At 40.5% G+C, this 23,234-nt stretch overlaps 1 pseudogene; it reads right to left on the bottom strand.

The window, feature by feature from the left end:
* Window positions 1-22,830, bottom strand: part of LOC117994060 (uncharacterized) — a 27,100-nt pseudogene extending 4,270 nt beyond the window's left edge.
* Window positions 22,831-23,234: the final 404 nt, after the last annotated feature.

A 23,234-nucleotide genomic window follows, 5' to 3' on the forward strand; every position in this document is an offset into this window, starting at 1 on the left:
GCCATTTTAAAAGTCGAGCAATGTTGTTGATTTCCGCCATTGCAAAATGAGGTGTAGTGTTCGTGCAGATCTTTCTGCATTGGATATCAAACCTTTAAAAAGAGCAACCGCCGAGATTCATGCTGGCTCTTCTCGGTAGGAACGGCATTCCAAACCAGTGGTAGATGCATTTGACGATTCAAAAGTAACTACTTGTAAAAGTTTATTAATAAAAAAAATTATTGAATAAAAAATATTTTAATTTTAAATGATCTCAAAGGAAGTCTACGCTAATACGCACTTGGCCAGCATGCTAGACAATGGCCGAAACCCTTGTCACTCTGAGAGGAGAGCGCCGACTGAGAGGTACGAAACCTTAAAACCGCATAAGAATTAGTGATCATTTTTATTTCTTTATTTATTTGCATTCATGTCTTACATCATAAAATATATAATATTAAGAAAGAAAGAAAGAAAGAAAAGACGTTTATTTATACAATTGTGCCACACATCACAACTTAAAGCTACATGATGCCCCGTCAGGGCATTGCAAAATATAACATTTGTACATTACATATAAATCAAATAAAAAATTACAATACATAGTTAAAATTTCAGTTCAAGATTGGATTTCACAATAAAAGTTTCACAAAATTGGTCTGGTAATAAATTGTTTGGTCAAGTGAATTGTTTTTTGTGAAGTGATTGATTCACCTCTCCTGAGCATTATTGAAGCTGTGATAGCTTAGTATAAGCTGTGATAGCCTAGTGGTTAGTGGAACAAATCAAACACAGGTTCGATGCTAACTGAGTTTAATAGTGATACGCCGGTACCCGCGTTTACATTATTATTTTTCCTACCTACTGATTACCCTGCACTTTTCCCCCCTTTTTAAATAGAAAATAACATAGTTATACATAACTAGACCTTTTTATTACGCTTATATGCTCGCAGAGCTCTAGCAGACGCGTCCGGGGGCGGCGGTGTTGGAGAGTGCACCTCAGGCGCCTGGGCCGAACCCTCGTCCCCGGACACACCGACAGCGTCTTCGAATGTAACGTCGGCATCGCTATCAACCGCTACCCTTTCGTCGGCATTCTCCCCCGTCTGCTCGGCTTCCTGACCGAGGATGCTAGTTCGAGCGAGAGAGTAACGATTTTTTTTATTTACTTTGATTACCTGATCTCGATGTCTACGCCATTCTATGCCCTTACCAATATCTACTTTATAAGACACCGGTCCTGTCTGACTGACTACGACTCCTTCAGTCCATTTGCTTCCTTTAGAGGAATAATCTCGTGCCATGACCGTATCTCCAATATGTACTTGTCTCTGCGTACCCCCTTTCTGACTAATCTGGCGATCTTGTGCTGAGCGGACTACCGAAGATACGTCCGGACGCAACGCGTCCAGTCGCCCACGCAATCGCCGGCCTAGCATCAGTACGGCGGGGGACACACCCGTCGTAGCATGTTCACAGTTTCTATATTGAAATAGAAATTTGTTTAGGGCAGCTGATACATTCTCTTTAACAAATAAAGCGCGTTTGATAACTTTTTTAATGGTTTTTACCATGTTTTCAGCCGCACCATTACCCTGCGGTCGATACGGTGCCGTCGTTACACTCTTGATGCCGTTATTAGCACAGAATTTCTTAAAATCTAAGGCGCTGAACGGGGGGCCGTTGTCAGTTACGAGCTGCGCGGGCTGCCCAAATCTGGCAAATAATGTCTGAAAGACCGAAATTGTCGACTCCGCATCCGTGCGCGTCATACCAATTACTTCTACCCACTTTGAATGAGCATCTAAGACGATCAAATATTTCTTACCCGCACATTCCGCAAAATCGGCGTGCACGCGTTGCCACGGACATAGTGGGTACTCCCAGGGGTGGAGTGTGGCGCGGGGTGGGGAGTCACGGACTACTCGACATGCTTCACATTGTCGACATAAATCCTCGATGTCGCGGTCTAAACTGGGCCAATAGACATAGCTACGTGACACATTCTTCATTTTATTAATGCCCAAATGGCCTTCATGTATTTCTTTTAAAACTTCTGTACGCAATGACGGCGGAATTATTATTCGATATTTATAAATTAAACAACCCAGTTCCAATACTATCTCATGTCGCCTAGCAAAATAAGCCTTTTCCTCCTCGCCGCCCGCTACTGACGACGGCCAACCGAACATTACATAGCCGACTATTTTACTTAATAAAGGGTCTCTCTTCGTCTCCTTACTAACATCTTTAAAACTAATTGGCAAGTTATCTTCCATAAGTTGGACATAGCTTACGCACTCCGAAGGGGTCGCCCGCTGGCACGGCAAGGGCAGGCGGGACAAAGCATCGGCCGGCCCGTTGTCCGAGGAACGCACAAACTCCACCGTAAAGTCGTAGGCCGACAAGCGCGCAGCCCACCGTTGTAAACGACTGGCAGCCGTCTGGGGGATTCCACATTTTTTTCCGAAAATGAAACTTAAGGGCTGGTGGTCTGTGCGCAATATAAACTGTCTACCGAATACATATTGGTGATGTTTGGTAATACCAAAGAAAATAGCTAGCGCCTCCTTATCAAGCTGGCTATAATTTTTTTCGGAATCATTTAATGTTCGCGAAACACAGCTAACAGGGCGTTCACTGCCGTCCGGATAACGGTGCGCGAGCACAGCGCCCAAACCGTACGCGCTGCTGTCCACGGACAGTACCAACGGCCGACCCTCTTCATAGTGAGCCAACACTTTATCGCCCAACAGTGCGCTCTTGGCTTCCGAAAACGCGGCTTCACAACGTGCATCCCATTTCCAAGGAACGTCCTTTTTAAGTAACGCGTGTAACGGATATAATAATATACTGAGGTTGGGTATAAATTTTCCATAGTAGTTTAATAATCCGAGAAAACTTTTTAATTGTGTCACGTTTTCGGGGCGAGGCGCATCGTGGATCGCTTCTATTTTATTCGGATCAGGGTGCAAGCCTGATTTATCGATAATGAAGCCTAAATACTTTACACTAGGTTTAAGAAAACTACACTTACTTAACTTAACAGTAAAACCCATCGACCGCAACCGTTCAAGTACAGCTCGTAAATTGGCTAGGTGTGTTTGTCTGTTAGACCCCGTCACACAAATGTCATCTAGAAACACTACCGTTCCAGGAATACCTCGTAATGTTTCCTCCATTAATTTTTGGAATTTTTCAGGAATGCATGATAGTCCGAATGGCGTGCGGCGGTATACGAACGTACCTATGTGCGTAGTAATAGCGGTATAAGCTTGGGAGTCCTCGGATAACATGACTTGTTGATACGAATGCTTTAGGTCTATTTTCGAAAACTCTTCCCCCCGCTCAATGAAGCAAATAGTTCCTCAATTCGAGGTAAAGGATAATAATCGCGTTTTAATTTTGGGTTAATCGTAACTTTATAGTCCCCGCATATTCGTATATCTCCGCACGCCTTTACCACCGGCACGATCGGCGTGCCGTACTCCGAGTGGTCCACGCGGTACATGTACCCCTCCCGCTCGAGTCGCTCGAGCTCGCTTTGCACGCGGCCGCGCAGCGCGAGAGGTACCGGCCGGGCCTTCACATAAACAGGTTCCTGGTCAGTGAGCTGTAATTGAATGGTCTTTTTACAAGTGCCTAACGTATCCGTAAATACTTCCGGAAATTCGGCGGTTAAACGGTCCACAAATCGATCTTCGGCTATCTCTTTTAATGTTATTTGTTTAATATCTAAGGCTCGAAGCCAATCTCGGCCCAACAAAGGTCGAGAACCGTTTTTGATTACATATAATGTCAAGTTAGGTACTCGCACGTTCCCAACCGTGACATCTACATGTACATAACCCAACGAATCGATCTGTGTACCCGAGTAGCAACGTAATATTAAATTATCGCATATTATTTTTTTATGAGAAAAAAGTTTATAAAAAAGTTGGTCACTAATCGCCGAAATACGACTACCGGTATCAATTTCACATTCCAATAGATGCTCGTCTATTTGCACTTTAAGAAAATATGGTCCGTTACCTTTGGCTGCCAGTTCGATCTTAAAGAAGTCGTCTTCCTCCGAGACACTTCCCTCCTGTACATAATTATTTCGCACATTAAACCCGTAATTATGCACTTCATCACACATGATTTTTAGGTGTCCGCGGCGTCGGCACTTATCACAATTAAATTGCGCATATCTGCATCTGTTTGCACGGTGCGGCTTTCCGCACCGCCAGCACCGCACAGCCGCACCCGACTCCGCCGTCGGTCCCGGTGCGCCGCGGCCGCCGCGCCCTCCCGCGCCGGCAGCGCTCGACGCCGCTCGCGCCGGGCCGCGCCGCCCGCTCGCATGATGCAGGCCCTCGCCTGCCTCGCCGCCCGCACCCGAGGTCGATGTCGAAGTCACCATAGACCCGCTCACCTCCGCATGCTTTTCTGCAGCCTCCAACGCCAGAGCTAGCTCGATTGCCTCCTTGTATTTGATGTCTTTTTCGGCGAATATTCTAGATCGCATCAGTTCGTTTGCCAACCCTGACACGAACTGATCTCGTAAGTTCTCCTCTAACATTGTTCCAAAATTGCAAGTTGTTGCCAGATGTTTTAAGTTATGTAGATATTCCGTGAGGGACTCGCCTGGACGTTGGCGACGTAAGCGAAAAACATGGCGCTCGGCTATTTCGGAACGTTTTGGCTCCAAGTGGTCCGAAACCAATTCCACTAATTCTTCGAAACCTTTCGATTCAGGATGCGCCGGCGAACATAGATCGCACATCAAAGTGTACGTCGCTTCACCCACAATCGTAATTAGTAACGGCACTTGTAATTCAGCCTTCACTTCGTTTAAGAGAATATACTGCTTAACTCGCCTTATATACGCGGGCCACTGTTTGGAATTCAAGTCAAACGGTTCTAATTTACCTATAGGCATTGTATTTTTGAAATAATCACTTTAAATCGCGTGGTAAATAATATAAAATACACAAACTCGTCGCCAGTGGAACAAATCAAACACAGGTTCGATGCTAACTGAGTTTAATAGTGATACGCCGGTACCCGCGTTTACATTATTATTTTTCCTACCTACTGATTACCCTGCAGTTAGGACGTCCGCCTTCTAATCGGAGGTCGGGGGTTCGATCCCGGGCACGCACCTCTAACTTTTCGGAGTTGTGTGTTTTAAGTAATTAAATATCAGAAACCGGCATGCCAGAGAGTTCTCTATAATGTTCTCAAAGGTGTGTGAAGTCTACCAATCCGCACATGGCCAGCGTGGTAGACTATGGCCAAACCCTTCTCACTCTGAGAGGAGACCCGTGCTCTGCAGTGAGCCGGTGATGGGTTGATCATGATCATGAGCATTATTTATTTAATCAGATAATTAATGTCTATTGTTTTTACAAAATAAGGTACAGTTCTTGCAATTCACGAAGCCGAGTGAACTTTACTTGTGGTAACGTCGTTTACACGGTCATTGCGTAAGTGTGCGTGCATGTCGGACCAATCAGTCGCGAGCAAGCGCTCGCAAACGCTCATATTTAGTGTACCTTACGTATACCGATACGACTTAAACACAAGCATGAGTCAGTGGCCTTCGTGAAATGCAAGAACGAGCTAAGTATATATTTTTTTGACAAATATAAACTTTATTATTAATGACAAGGTTTTCCACAGCGGGCGTGAGATACACAGATCCTACAAGACACAGTACACACTGTCTGTCGTAGAATGTTTTATCTCCTGAGCATTCTCCAAAGTCAGAGTGAGACGTGCAGTTCACGAACATGATGAAGACTTTTCACCAGGGTGGATTTCATGTGCCTCATTAGCGTGCTATTCGAATCACATTTGTAATCACACAACTGTCTCACTTAATTACAGTTTTCTGCACTTTTATACTTGCAAAATTTACATGTGTAAGGTTTGATACCAGTGTGAGTTCTCATGTGAATCACTAGACTGGAATTTTGTGCACATTTGTAATTGCACAGCTTACATGTAAATGGTTTTTCACCTGTGTGAGTTCTCATGTGTAATAACAGTTTACTATTTGATACACAACTGAAATCGCATATCATACACGAGAATGGTTTTTCGCCAGTATGAGTTCTCATGTGGGGCACTAAATCACCATTCCTTGCACTTTTGTACTTGCACAATGTACACGAGAAAGGTTTTTACCAGTGTGTTTACTCATGTGTCTCACTAAATTCCTATTTACTGCACTTTTATACTTGCAAAATTTACATGTGTAAGGTTTGATACCAGTGTGAGTTTTCATGTGACTCACTAGAGTGTAATTTTGTGCACATTTGTAATTGCACTGCTTACATGTAAATGGTTTTTCACCTGTGTGAGTTCTCATGTGACTCACTAGAGTGGAATTTTGTGCACATTTGTAATTGCACTGCTTACATGTAAATGGTTTTTCACCTGTGTGAGTTCTCATGTGACTCACTAGACTGGAATTGTGTGCACATTTGTAATTGCACTGCTTACATGTAAATGGTTTTTCACCTGTGTGAGTTCTCATGTGTAATAACAGTTTACTATTTGATACACAACTGAAATCGCATATCATACACGGATAAGGCTTTTCGCCAGTATGGGTTCTCAAGTGACATACTAAACCACTACTCCTAGCACTTTTATAGTTGCATAACGTACACGAGAATGGTTTTTCGCCAGTATGAGTTCTCATGTGGCGCACTAAATCACCATTCCTTGTACTTTTGTACTCGCACAATGTACACAAGAAAGGTTTTTCACCAGTGTGAATACTCATGTGTCTCACTAAATTACTATTTACTGCACTTTTATACTTGCAAAATTTACATGTGTAAGGTTTGATACCAGTGTGAGTTTTCATGTGACTCACTAGAGTGGAATTTTGTGCAAATTTGTAATTGCACTGCTTACATGTAAATGGTTTTTCACCTGTGTGAGTTCTCATGTGACTCACTAGACTGGAATTGTGTAAACATTTGTAATTGCACTGCTTACATGTAAATAGTTTTTCACCTGTGTGAGTTCTCATGTGTAATAACAGTTTACTATTTGATACACAACTGCAATCGCATATCATGCACGGGTAAGGCTTTTCGCCAGTATGGGTTCTCATGTGACATACTAAACCACTACTCCTGGCACTTTCATAGTTGCATAACGTACACGAGAATGGTTTTTCGCCAGTATGAGTTCCCATGTGGCGCACTAAATCACCATTCCTTGCACTTTTGTACTCGCACAATGTACACGAAGAAGGTTTTTCTCCAGTGTGGTTTTGCATGTGCGACGTCAAATTACTTTGAGAGCTAAATTTGTATTGGCAAATCTTGCAAGTCAACTCTCTTACTTTAGTGTGAGTCTGTATGTGTTTAATTAAGAAATGTTTTCTATTATACATTTTTCGACAAATATCACAAGTGAACATTTTTCCTTCACTCTGTAAACTATTCAATGACGTATTAATATATTGTACATCAATGACAATACTCGGATTAGTACTACTATTAGTAACTGATTCAATGTGTTCCGTCGTAGGGATTTCGTTCTGAACTGTCGCTTGATAACTGGATTCTTTAACCGCAATATTTTGTTTATCGCAAGACCTAATAGCTGTATCTCTTTCCGTCAGTGATCCATATTGCCTCGGGACTTTTCTACAACTTTTGAAAATATCATATAATTTGACGACACAATTTGTTAAAATCTTGCTGTCAAATGATTGGTTTTCTAATCCACCATTGTTAGTTTCGACTTCTTGTTTAATTTTCACCTCTGCATCGGCTTCATCATCATCATTAGTTGTGTACACTTTGTTTTCATTATTGGACGCAAGTCTCGCGGACACGGGAGCTACTGAAACAAAACAAGGGTCTTACTACTTATTATTGAGTGCTTTTTGTTCAATTCTCGCAGTTGAGCTGTGTGACGGCCAGGACACGTTGGCCTAAAGTGTTGGGTGAATGTGTTGGGCTAAAATGTGCATGACCACTTGGCGTATTTTATGCTGTAGGCGGTAAATGAAAAATGAACAAGAAGCATATTATGCAGTGTTCTTATTATGAGGCGTTGGTCAAACACGCCAGCCTCGTGTATTAATGCCTCAAGTTGTATGGTTTGCGGTCACCTATTTGCCCGAGGTCGCACCAATACTCAATCAATGCCGCGGTCACATTAAGCGCAAGTACGCAGTTGCGGCTCGCATACTCGTCAGCAGTCAGCTCGCAGACGCACGCGTCACTCGCAACGCACCGCTTAAGTGGGCTCAGTTCGGTGCTTTCTTCATACAAAAGTAGGAGGGTAATTACTACATTATTTGATATTGTATGCTCAAAACTAAGTAATATATCGATTAATCTCGTCATTATCTAGGTTTATTGATATATGAAACATTAAAAAAAAATATGTTTTAAAGTTACGAGCCTCAAAAGATTCCTATTTTAAGACAAAATTTATGACAACTTTGGGCGTTAATAAATAAGATTAGGGGTATGAAAATTGTACAGGAATTTAACATTAGACATAGTTTATTTATTCATTAGTTGAAATAACTATACTTTGTAAACATAAAGCTAGTAGTTTTTTCTCAAAAATACTTTTCCTAAACCCTTGATTTCGGTGAAAATCATCGTGCCTCTCACCTTTCTCATACAATGTCAAGTGAAAAGCAAACAGGTTTGGTCGATCGTACTGCGTCACCTTAAAGGAGCCAGAGTAGCAGCTCAGTCATCCGCAACTTACATTTATATTTAGCAACATAAAATAAAAAATACCTCATTAAACTTGTACTAATTAAAAACAATTTAGGGCTTTGATGGGCACCTTTAGCCCAAGAGTAACCAGGGGTGGACTGTTTGACGACGTTGTTACGGAATAATAATTTATATTTTAGTTTTAAGAATTTTTGACTGATATTCCAATGGCAAAAATAAGTTTTACTGATGAAAAAAATTAAACGTTTTGACATTTCGCATACATAATGTCTAAACTTCAAATTTATTCCTTGTAACTATAAAAATTTACTCTAAATATTAATTTAATAAACTAAATACACGATGTTTTTTACATAATAAGATAGGTAACTATTTTTTGCGAATTATACAATTTAGAATTAATGTGTGGGACATTCCAAACATATACATAGGTACACAGATTTTCGAAAATCAAAACAACACACTGTCTGTCGTAGAGTGTATTATCTCCGAGCATTCTCCAGAGTCAGAGTGAGACGTGCGGTTCACGAACAGGATGAAGGCTTTTCACCAGGGTGGGTTTTCATGTGCCTCATAAGTTTGCTATTCGAATCACATTTGTAATCACACAACTTACAATGACGAGGTTTCTCACATATGTGAAGTCTCATGTGTCTCACTAAATTACTGTTTTCTGCACTTTTATACTTGCAAAATTTACATGTGTAAGGTTTGATACCAGTGTGAGTTCTCATGTGACTCACTAGAGTGGAAGTTTGTGCACATTTGTAATTGCACTGCTTACATGTAAATGGTTTTTCACCTGTGTGAGTTCTCATGTGACTCACTAGACTGGAATTTTGTGCACATTTGTAATTGCACTGCTTACATGTAAATGGTTTTTCACCTGTGTGAGTTCTCATGTGACTCACTAGACTGGAATTTTGTGCACATTTGTAATTGCATAGCTTACAAGTAAACGGCTTTTCACCGGTGTGAGTTCTCATGTGCAATAACAGTTTACTATTTGATACACATTTGTAATCGCATATCATACACAAATAAGGCTTTTCACCAGTATGAGTTTTTACGTGCATCACTAGGCTACTATTTCGTGCACATTTGTAATTGCATAGCTTACAAGTATCTAGTTCTATTAAATGACTTTTACATCTGCATTGGTGTTGGCAAATCTTGCAAGTTAACCTATTTAGTGACGCGTGAATCTTAATATGTTTTACTAGGAGACTTTTTTGTTCGAACATTTTTTGACAAAAGTCACAAATGTAGAAAGTATTCGATACTGTAACTTTGTCTTCATTGGTGACTCGATAAATGTATTCTGTCGTGGGGACTTCATTCTGCCTTTTTGCAGGATAACTAGTAATATTCGGACTGACACAGGTCGAAACTGGTTTTGATGTTTTCATCAGTGACCCGTCTTGTGTGGGAAGAACTTTCTTTGTGAAAATATCGTATAATTTCACATAGCAATATGGCAATGTTTTGTATCGGCTAGCGATGTTTGTACCAGCTTCAGTTGGGGGCATGTTTATTTTGTTGGTTGTTGCAAGACTCGCGGACAGACAAGCGACTGAAACGAAACATTTTTACTACTTTCTTATATTACTAGCTAATGCTCGCGACTTCGTCCGCGTGGACTATACAAATTTGGAACCCCTATTTGAGCCCCTTAGAGGTTGAAATTTCAAAAATCCTTTCTTAGCAAATGGCTACGTCATAATAGCTATCTACATGCCAAATTTCGGCCCGATCCGTCTAGTAGTTTGAGCTGTGCGTTGATAGATCAGTCAGTCACCTTTTCATTTTATATATTTAGATAATAGTATCTTACCTAAGGTCATCGCGGCGTGTGCGGAAGGGCTGGGGTCTGCCGGCCTGTGAAATATATTAGAATGTATGTAGAGTGTACCGGGGAGCCCCTAGCCATTATGTAGCTGTACTGCATATAGCAGCTTAGAGAGGATACTAGTGCAAGTGTATACTAACTGTAACTTGAAGTGAACGTTATTGGTACTGGCAGATATACTGACCTGTTCTCAGTGATGAGTGGAGAGTGTGAGGAGCTGCAACTCACAGCTGTATGAGGCTTGCATACTTGTGGTGTGTCATATTCCCCATCACCGTTCTGCGAACAACAAAATAAATTCATGACATTTCAGACCTTTGAGAGTTTGAATTGGGTTTGAATAACGGGTTGCCAAGCTGAAGTGGCAATGGGCAGGGTACATAGTTCGTACAACCGATAGACGTTGGGGTCCCAAGGTGCTGGAATGGCGACCTTGCACCGGAAGACACAGTGTTGGAAGACCCCCTACTAGGTGAATGGACATCAGACGAGTCGCACGGAGCCGCTGGATTCAGGCGGCGGCGTGTGAAATTCCCTACAAGACACCTATGTCCAGCAGTGGACGTCTATCGGTTGATGATGATGATGATGATGATGAGAGCTTGAATGAGCCCCTCCACAACTAAACAAGCTATTACATGAATTTAACATGTCAATGAAATTGTATCATGATCATCATGATCAACCCATCACCGGCTCACTACAGAGCACGGGTCTCCTCTCAGAGTGAGAAGGGTTTTGGCCATAGTCTACCACGTTGGCCATGTGCGGATTGGCAGACTTCACATACCTTAGAGAACATTATGGAGAACTCTCTGGCACGCAGGTTTCCTCACGATGTTTTCCTTCACCGTTAAAGCAAGTGACATTTTCATTACTTAAAAACGCACATAACTCCGAAAAGTTAGAGGTGCGTGCCCGGGATCGAACCCCGGACCTCCGATTGGAAGGCGGACGTTTTAACCACTAGGCTACAACAGCTTTTTTTTTTGTGATAATGTTGTTGTGTATGTTTGTATGTTTTTTTTTTGTTTGTTGACAATGAAATTGTATAATAGTAGAAAACTATCTCACCTGGAGATGCATGCTCATGTGTTGCATGTACGCATGTTCCTGGACAAACTCCTCAGAACAAAGTGTACATTGGAAGAGACTAACTTCATACTTTAACATATCCTGAGCAAAGTCACAGATATCACTATCATCTTCCTTCTTCACTTCCATGTCTTCATCAACCAACATAAAGTCATCACTTTCTTCGGTTTTAATTACAAATCCGTGTTCAGTTCCCTCTAACTCTGTCTGTTTGTCTTCCGAGGGGTGTTCTAGTATGTGTAGGTCCCAGTGGTCGGGTCCTAGTGTTGTCAACACCATATTACTCTTTAGTTGGTGTTTTGTGCGGTTTATCATCTTTATATGCTGTCTTGTTATCTGTTGAGACAAGTTAAGTATTCAATGGTACTGATTCTGAGCACATATAAATTTTAGAGTTTTTTTTTTAATTTATAGACTAGCACTTGGCTGCGATCAGACCTGGTGGCAAGTGATGATGCAGCCTAAGATGGAGCGCGCTTGCCTAGAAGATGCCTATACACACTTTTTAAATGCTGTCTTGTTATCTGTAGGGAGACAAGTTAAATATTCAATGTATACGGTACAATATACAAAAAATGCATGTTTGGGCATTAAATGCTCATTAATTCATGTTTCTGAACTAGCGCCAACATTAGTGCAAGAACTGTCAAGCTCTTGTCTCTGAATCTACTAAAGTTTATATCAATCTCTGAGCACATTGTACAGTGTTTTTATTTTATTTTATTGAACCACCAATAGAGTCAAACAAAAAAAACCGGGCAAGTGCGAGTCAGGCTGACACACCGAGGGTTCCGTACTACAGTCATATTTTATCTACATTTTGCATGATAAATCAAAAACTATTGCCTAATAATAAATAAAAAACCTGTTCTGTACTACAGTTGTATTTTTTCGATATTTTGCACGATAAATCAAAAACTATGATGCCTATTTAAATCCTAGGTGCCAAGTTATCTTACAATTCCAACTGGCAACAAGGCGTTTGTTTCAGGTACAGTTCTTGCAATTCACGAAGGCGAGTGGACTTTACTTGTTGTTACGTCGGATACACGGGCGTAAGTGTGCGTGCATGTCGGACAAATCAGTCGCGAGCAAGCGCTCGCAAACGCTATTAAGTGTACGTTAGTATACCGATACGACTTAAACACAAGCATGAGCCACTCGCCTTCGCGAATTACAAGGACTGTACCGGATTGATTTATGTTTTACACAATAGAACCACCAATCAGTCACATTTTCAAAATTACTCACTTTGCTAATGCTAACTCCTTGAAAACTCTTGTTTTGCTGCAAACCGGCGGTGGGACAGCGTTTCAGTGACTGCCAGTGTAACTTACAGATTACTGCGCACTGCGCAGTCAGCTAACAGTTTAAACCCTAAACCATTTCAAACTAACACAACTCTGTTGGAGTTTTACTGTGGAGTTTTACAAGTGATCACAGAGTACTTGCAAGTGATATCTTGTATGGCAAGGTACAACCTGCGAGTTGCGAGTCTTTTCAAATGAATACCTATTCAATATTCATATTGTGTTTTGAATTATTAAATACTGAATTCTGAATATAAATGCGTTTTGTTTCACCGATCAAAAAATTACAAAAAAACACAAAATGAAAAATGCACTTCGCTACAATCAAAATTCAAAATAAAATCAATAATAAAATACAATGGTTTGAGGGTTTGACGGATTTGATAGCATTTTGACGGTTGACACATGACAGTTGGTTGACTCACCGAGTTGACTGCTTTTTCTTTGTGGTTTTACGATTCTGGATTCTAGCCATTTTGAACCTGCACCTTACAATTTTGGTATTACCCCCGTTTGTGTAGAAATTCACCCTAAATAAGTTTCAAAATACCTTGTTATAAGGCAGCTAACTAGTAATTATTTTATAACAAAGAACAATATCATTTCATGTTTTTTTAATGAAAATATTACAATAGTTAAAACTAAAAGCTAGCCTTACCCAATTACTATGCAAATCATGGCCACGTTGAGTGGTGCCAAGAATGCTGGCTGCATTTCCGCGCTGGACAGCCAGGCTGATCCGTTGCGCAAAAATGAGTCTGCACTTTGTTTTATTGCAATATTTTCATTAAAAAAACATGTGATGATATTTTGTTCTTTGTAAAAAAATTATTATTAGGTAGCTGCCTTATAACTTTTATACCTTGGCTAATACTTGTGTTAATACTATTAACTCTGGATGAATGATGAAATTACCTAGGTACCTATATCTCTAATTTATTATTTATTTAATTAGAACGGCCTTAAAGCCAATTACACTAATTAAAATACGAGTACAAACTAACATAAACATACTTACAAAAATTAACAACTTAAAATTATAAATTTTAAAATGCAAAATTATAAATTTTCACAAAAGTGCAAGATCTGACCCATAAGGTCATATAGCTATATTAACATTAGACAAGGTATACATTTGACATAATTTTTAGCATAGCAATAAATATGGCATCTACTAGATGATGCCCGACGTTGCCCGTTTGGATTAAGATTTTTTTTTAAATCGCTGGAGAACTTTCATTTCCGGGATAAAAAGTCCTGCCAATTTTCTGGACGCAAGTTACCTCTCAGTACCTTTAATATTTAAATCGGTTAAACGGATGGGATATTTAAATCGGTTAAACCTAATATAATAATAATAACAAATAAACAATTTTTATTTCAGGCAATGAAATATACCTACTAGTTCTTTAATTTACATTTTTTTTTGTTTATATATCAAAAAATTTGCGCTCACGCTTTTGTTGTGTATTAGTTAATGCCTGCCCGCAACGATTTAGGTTTTCAGAAGTCCCGTGGGAACTCTTAGGTTTTCCGGGATAAAAGTGCCCGTACCTGGGCTATAAGCTATCTCTGTAGGTACGTACCTACCTATCAAAATCGGTTAAACTGTTGGGCCGTGAAAAACTAGCAGACAGACAGACACACTTTCGCATTTAAAATATATTAAGTAAGGCATGGATAAAATAAAAATAATACGCGTATAATTTTTATTAAGATTTTATTTCATTTCTAACATACAGTCATTAAAACTATACAAAAATATATGAATATCAAAAATATTACAGAAACAGTTGGATACACACTCATTAAGTTCATGTGGGTACAGTACGCGGCAGAAAGTAATGTACATCGGCCTTTAGAATGATATTTCGGCTTTGTAGAGCGTTGTCTCTATCACTCATACCTATATGACGTTTTGTCGGTATCAATGACAGGGAAAATGCTCTACACATCTGCTATCTCCTTCTAAATGTTGATGTTCATTACTATCTGTCGCGTACGTACATCGACATTTAGGAGATAGCAGATTTGTGGAGCACTGTATCTGTCGTTGAGACAGACAAAACGTCATATAGGTATGAGTGACAGAGACAACGCTCTACAAAGCCGAAATGCATTCTACATGCCGATGTACATTCCTTTTAGTCGCGTACCGTACCTACTTTCATTTATTTATTTTATTTTATTTGTTTTTTGCAATCAACAGCGATATATACAATATTATTTTACATAATAACAGACTGAAAATAAGGCCAAATAGGATTACAATTTTTTACAGATTACTTAAATAGATATTAAATATAAATTTATAACAGTACAGAAACTATCCGCTTTAGGGCAAAAGTTATTCAGACCATTATTGTAGAGAATAAAATTTCACATCTTTTGTTCATGTCATGTCCACGAAAAAATAAACTTTTCGTGGTCCCACATCATCGCACTGTTGCTAGATCTATGTCACCTATACCCCGTTCATTAGCATCATTCAACGCGCTTTTGGACAATAATGCTCAATGGGACCCATTTAATGATGGGTCTATAATACTGGTTCGGGAGTTACTGAAGTACGCTGAGAGCATTGCATGAATATGTCATTCAATGTTCTCAGCGTACATATTCAAAATTCATTGATCTTTTATCGTTTTGTATTTTATGTCTTTTTTCTTGTACCTTTATTTGTATTTAAATTTTTTATTAATCATCTAGTTAGTGTAAGTGGCACTGCCGTTCTAATTAGATATAAAATAAATAAAATAAATAAATATATAACTTTAAGGAAAACCTTTGTTGTATGGCTCATCAGGCTGATAGTTCGATAGTCGGAGCACTTGGTCGCCCTAGGTTTTTTGGGGATTGTAACAAAAGTGGAACGAAGAAGATCTTTTGGGATATTACCGGAGTCATAAATCTTATTAAACAGTTGTAGCATGATGTCTTTGCTGTGGTCACCCATACCCAATAAAAGTTCTACCGGTATACCGTCCTCTCCTGCCGCTTTTCCATGTTTTAGCGACTGTAGCGCAAAGTCTAATTCAGCAGAGAGGATGGGATGGCCACTTAGAGGCGGTTTCAGAACTGTTTGACTGGGTCGATCGTCGTGGTATAATTCTGCGATGTATTCTGACCAACGTTGTAGGCGTTCGTCCAGTTCTATGATTATATTGCCCTTAGAATCAGCTACAGCATTAGAAATTGAGATGTTAGGTTTCGTTGGAGAGTCTTTAATTGCCTTATGTAGTGCACCGTGTTGATGCGTGGCTGCAAGATATTCTATGTGATTACACCGCAGGATTAAATCTGCTTCTTTGGCTTCTTTAATTTTCTTTTGCAAAACATCGTTTACTTCTTTATATTTACTAATATTATGTTTACTTTCCTTCCTTTTATTAAACAAGTCAATTATTTCATCTGTAATCCAATGTTTTCTACGATTCCGTTCCTTAAAACCAAGAGTATCTTTAGCAATATCTAACAAGTTGTGCTTTACATGCAACCATAAGTCCTCTTCTGTGTATTCTTGATCTCGTCCCGTACCAATTACTTCGTCAGTCTTAATTCTGAAGGATTTTGCAACTTCGTCGTTATCAAATTTCCGTATATTGAGAACTTTCTTAGGTTCAGCTTTGTCTAGCTTCTTTAACCTTATTTTTAATTAGGATACCAGTGGTATGTGGTCTGAATTTATATCTGCGCCTGGATAAGTTTTAACGCTGGTAATGGCGTTACGAAAACGTCGATTTACACAAATGTAATCGATTTGGTTTCTAACAATATTTGAGCTCGTGTGAGCCGGGGATTCCCAAGTATACAAACGCCTTTTCGGTAATTTAAACCATGTATTCATTACAGTGAGGGTGTGCTCTGCACAGAACTCTATTAGGCGCTCTCCACGGTCATTCCTTTCTCCAAGACCATACTGCCCGATAATGTTGTGTACTGGTGCCTCCCCCACCTTAGCGTTAAAATCCCCCATTATAATATTAATGTCATGATTTTTTGTCCTCTTCATTACCAGATTTAAATCGTCATAAAACTTTTCGCATTCATCCTGCGTGCTATCTGCAGTGGGCGCATATACTTGAATTAAGTTTGTACGGATTGGCTTCGTATTTAATTGTAGCAGAATTATTCTCTCTGACTGCGGAATGTAACCCGATACACAATCCTTTATGTCTTTGTTTACCAAAAAGCCCACTCCTCTATAATGTTTATCCCCGCCTGAGAAGTAGAAGTGAGTATTTCCATAAGTCGATATTTCACCGTTTTCCTTCCATCTAGTTTCACTTATGCCCAAAATATCCCATCCGTGTCTTTTCATTTCTCTGACAGCGTTTTCAATTTTTCCATCTTGATGTAATGTCCTAACATTCCATGTCGTAACCGTTAACTCGCCAAGGTCGTCGTTAAATCTCAATCCTCGCCCGGAGATTATCGCCCTCATATGCCGGGAACTGAGGGTCTTCTTATGTTTGCTTTTCGTCATGGTGTTTTTTATTATTACTACATACTAATATTATAAATGCGAAAGTGTGTCTGTCTGTCCGCTAGCTTTTCACGGCCCAACTGTTCAACCGATTTTGATGAAATTTGGTACAGAGTTAGGCTATATCCCGGGGAAGGACATAGGCTACTTTTCATTCGGGAAAATTGATGAGTTCCCACAGGATTTTTAAAAACCTAAATCGCGGGCATCTAGTTATATATAAACTTTTACAAGTACTTTTGAATCGTCAAATGCATCTACCACTGGTTCAGAATGCCTTAATACCACAAGCTGGTAAATTCTTCTTTAACCACAACTGGTATAGGACTATGAGCTGGGTTCGTGTAGTCACATCAGGGTCCAGGGCAATGGCTGTAGTCCCCACATCACACCCACACGCTGCGACAGGTCATACACAACACTGGAGAGTACAATCTGACACTTTGCTTAGCGTTTGTGGACTATGAGAGAGAGCCTTCAATTCGCGGGAAACTTGGGCTGTTGGTAAGGTGATGCCGGATCGACTACCGGTACATCCAAGTGCTGGAACTAACAAGCGACAGTGTGAGTCCTCATGTGCTTCGCTAAATTACTATTTTGTGTACATTTATAATCACACAACTTACACACAAATGGCTTTTCGCCAGTGTGCGTCCTCATGTGCTTCACTAGACTACTTTTTTCTGTACAATTATAATTGCACAACTTACACACAAAAGGCTTTTCGCCAGTGTGAGTCCTGATGTGACTCACTAAACTACTGTTCACTGTAAATTTATAATTGCAAAACTTGCACACAAAAGGCTTATCGCCAGTGTGCGTCCTCATGTGCCTCACTAAACTACTTTTTTTTGTACATTTATAATTGCACAACTTACACACAAACGGCTTTTCGCCAGTGTGCGTCCTCATGTGACTCACTAAATAACCGTTCACTGTACATTTATAATTGCACAACTTACACACAAACGGCTTTTCGCCAGTGTGAGTCCTCATGTGATTCACTAAACTATTATTGTGTGAAAATTTGTAATTGCACAACTTACACACAAAAGGCTTTTCGCCAGTGTGAGTCCTCATGTGACTCGCTAAACTACTGTTCACTGTACATTTATAATCGCACAGCTTACACACAAAAGGCTTTTCGCCAGTGTGAGTCCTCATGTGACTCACTAAACTACTGTTCACTGTACATTTATAATCGCACAACTTACACACAAAAGGCTTTTCGCCAGTGTGAGTCCTCATGTGACTCACTAAACTACTTTTGAGTGTACATTTGTATTTACATAACTTACAAAGGTAAGGCTTGTCGCCAGTGTGAGTCCTCATGTGACTCACTAACATACTACTTTGTGAAAATTTATAATTGCACAACTTACAAACAAAAGGCTTTTCGCCAGTGTGAGTCCTCATGTGACTTACTAAACTACTATTCACTGTACATTTATAATCGCACAACTTACACACAAAAGGCTTTTCGCCAGTGTGAGTCCTCATGTGCCTCACTAAACTACTGTTCACTGTACATTTGTAATTGCACAACTTACACACAAAAGGCTTTTCACCAGTGTGAGTCCTCATGTGCCTCACTAACTTACTGCTTTCTGTACATTTATAATCGCACAACTTACACACAAAAGGCTTTTCGCCAGTGTGCGTCCTCATGTGCCTCACTAAACTACTTTTTTTTGTACATTTATAATTGCACAACTTACACAAAAACGGCTTTTCGCCAGTGTGCGTCCTCATGTGACTCACTAAACTACTGTTCACTGTACATTTGTAATTGCACAACTTACACACAAAAGGCTTTTCACCAGTGTGAGTCCTCATGTGCCTCACTAACTTACTGCTTTCTGTACATTTATAATCGCACAACTTACACACAAAGGCTTTTCGCCAGTGTGAGTCCTCATGTGACTCACTAAATTACTGTTTGCTGTACATTTATAATCGCACAACTTACACACAAAAGGCTTGTCGCCAGTGTGAGTCCTCCTGGGGCTCGATAACGTACTATTTTGAGTGAATTTGCGCTCTCTTAACTTACATGAGAAAGTGTTTGCATAAGTGTGCGCCCTAATGTGGGTAACTAAGGAACTTTTCCGTTGAAATATCTTTTGACAAACGTCACAGATATACTGTATCTGCTCAGTATAGTTTCCTAACTGTGTACCGAGTATATCCTGGGAATTGTATTTGTTTTTTGTAAGAACATTTCGCCTCGTTTGAAAATTGATATTATCACTTGATTTTTTTGGTTCTAGTACGGAGTCCTGGGATTTCCTTGAATATTCAAAAATGTTTGTATCATTTTCGAAAGACAATATATTCAACTCGTGGCCTGTATCGGTCGGATGGTCTTCGTCTCCGTCATTGGTCGCGAGTACCGAAGGAGCGACTGAAACAACAACAGTCCATACTTAACTCATACTTCCATACTAATATTACAAACGCGAAATTGTGTCTGTTTGTCTGTTACCTTTATACGTCCCATCAGCTTATCGGATTTTGATAAAATTAAGTAGGTACAGAGATAAAATACTGGAGACAGACATAGGCTACTTTTTATCCTGCAAAATCAGAGTTCCCGCAAACCAAGGCGCGGGCATCATCTTGCTAGGAAACATTTTGTACTGTTGTTGGAATCTAGATTATTTTCCACTAAAACATACTGACTAGTTTGTACCAGCACCTTAATCCTGCCTAAGTACACCCCGAAGTACTTAAGGATGTCTTCCAAACAAATCTCCAGGTCCACCAGTTTAGGCTGTGCATTGTCTGTCAGTCAGTCACAATGCTGTTTTACAGTACCTGGCAAGAAATATTGTACATCGACCTTTAGAATGATTGCGGCTTCGTAGAACGTCGTCTCTGTCACTCATACCTATGTGACGTTTTATCGGACACAACGACCGAGACAACGCTCTACGAAACCGCTATCTCTTTCTAAAGGTGAATGTACAATATTTTCTGCCGCGTATATAGGTATATGTAGATAGAAACATCTGACAGACAGACAGGTTACATACAAGCAACCATGTCTCATTAACATCGAAATGATTTTGACGTCAGCCGAATAAAAAATATACCATCAGCTCGAAACTTCAATCTAGTGCTGACGTCACTAAAACGGCGGCCACGCGCATTAGCAATTTTTTTTATTTTATTCAGATACAAGTTAGCCCTTGACTGCAATCTCACCTGGTGGTAAGTGATGATGCAGTCTAAGATGATAGCGGGCTAACCTGGAAGGGGTATGGCAGTTTTTATTAAACCCATACCCCTTTGGTTTCTACACGGCATCGTACCGGAACGCTAAATCGCTTGGCGGCACGGCTTTGCCGGTAGGGTGGTAACTAGCCACGGCCGAAGCCTCCCACCAGACCAGACCAGAAATTTAGAAATTATAAAATTCCAAACCCCTGCCAGGAATCGAACCCGGGACCTCCCACTATTAAGACCGCAGCGCTCACCACTGCGCCAGGGAGGTCGTCGAAATTTGCGGGACTTATACAAAAAATAAAACATCTGTCCCATAGTCCTACATATTATGTTAACATAGGAGCTAATACATGTGTTTAGTTAGTTGTCTTACCCAAAACTTGATGGCAGTCTCCCGACGACTCCGGCTTGGGAATAATGTGCCTGAAAGGATATAATGTTATATGTTACATGTGAGTAAAGTAGCAAATTAGCCACGCTAATTACATTAGAAATATTTTGGAGTAACACTTCTAGCAATTATTTTGTTCACAAATGCTGTGTAAAGTGTATTTCAGATGAGACTACTAGTAGTAGTATGAATGACAAACTCAATTAACTACAAACAATACACTTTGCATGAGCTTGTCACATATGATACGTACGCAGTGGGAGCCTGTGTTTCGTCCGCAGCTGGCTCTGCAACTGCGTCATCAGTCGCGTCTAGTTCTGTCCGTCCGTCCGCGTCGGAGTGTGCTATGTGCACATCGCAGTGGTCGGGCTCCGACACTGCCGCGACAATGTCAGACTGTAGTTGGTGTTTGACGCGACTTATCAGTTTGACATGTCGTATTGTTATCTGAAACGAGTTCATGGCTTTAGGAGCACATAAAGGTGGCGACTGACCTGAAATGTCATCGTAGCGTAACATTCGCAACGAGCGTGTCTGTTACGGCGTCTGCTAAACATGTCACGCAGACTGACTAGACCAATGTAACGTGCACGCTACGCTCAAATGCCACAGGTGGCACCCTTACATTCTGTTACATGTAACAATGAAGTGCATCAAACATTCCTCACCACTTCATGTCTGTCAAGCAGCTCCATCATCAGGGAGCGCGCTCTCAAGCTCTTGTCTCTGAATGTGCTAAAGTTCACCAGTCTCTGGGCACATTGCACACAAAGCGTTTCTCTGAGCTTTCCTTGAGCACACAACTGCAACAAACACAACTAATTCATATACAGTTCCATCTTAGAGCGGCCGTGCACTGGTCTACTGCTCCAGCAGTTGACACCGCTCTTACACTGCATACTGACTTATGCACCAAATAAATGTACAACTTACAGGATGTCCCACTAAATGTTCATATGCTTCTTCCAACTTGTATTTACTCATCAGAACCAGCTTGCTGCCAGTGTCCAGGCACATCATGCAGACCTGTGCAAAGTGTTGTAAGTATAATCATTTCCACCTTCCATAATGAACTTGAAATGTGAACCATAATATGTATTTACTAAGGTTAGCCATTGAAAGGGGCTATAATATATTAAATAGCAATAAAAGCATGCATCAGAGCTTTAAATGAAATCGACAAGCACTATAAATGAGTTACCAGCACTGGCGAGGGGACAGCACCAGTACGAATCCGCCTTGAGCCACTTTCTGTTTCACAAATTTCATCGTTTAGAAAATGCTTCGAGCACACCACAGCATGCTCTGGCAGGGGAGTGTCTTGTTTGCCGAGGGCTCTGAGCCAAGCAGCACGAAGATGCAATTCTCTGGGGAACCTGGAAATTACACCCTGTACTATAAAACGAAGCTTCCGTAACGTGCAATTCATAATTTAAACAAAAGGCAAATAGCTGTGCCTGGAGGGGAGCTCTAGTTGGATATACGCTCGGTTTGTGGACGCGCAGTTGTGCGTGTGCTCCACAGCCTGGGTTGGCTCAGGTCAGTGAACTCTGTGCCGACAAAGCACGGCCCCAAGCCACTAGCCGTAGCGTCTAGGTTATACTGTACGTAATTATATAACAAAGGTTGACAATGAAACACTCACTCGTGAAATGTAATCTTGGATTCGGAGACGACCACCGCAGTGGTTCTGCAGAAGGGCACACAGCAGCGCATTTCTAAGATATTAAAACATTTAAATTTATTTTACTTCGATGGTTGACCACAAGATGGTTGACGAATAACTCCCTATATACACTGTAGTCTGTGGAATAACCAGGACCGACCACAGATCACTATATAGCATACGAGAGCATAGATATAGATAACACACTGACACTATATACCATAGGCACCAAGAAGCCATGGCTTCAAAGGTGTTTCAAAGGTCATGGCCACGGGTCACCCCACAGAGTACAAAGCAATTATTTTTAACTGGTTTTACGGCTCTGGGTTCATTGGGCTGTACCTGACACAGACTAATAACCACAAACAATAAAACTAATTTACTTACCGGGATACAACACTTCAGACCGGGACATGTCCCGTTGTACCAGGAAGTATGACATCCCTAATTATAGCACATCTCTGTGTTAATTGCAAGTATTTCTTCTGAGGGTTATTGACTGTGGTCTGTGGTTATT

The sequence above is a fragment of the Maniola hyperantus genome, chromosome 26 (assembly GCF_902806685.2).
Source record: "Maniola hyperantus chromosome 26, iAphHyp1.2, whole genome shotgun sequence".
Lineage (NCBI taxonomy): Eukaryota > Metazoa > Arthropoda > Insecta > Lepidoptera > Nymphalidae > Maniola > Maniola hyperantus.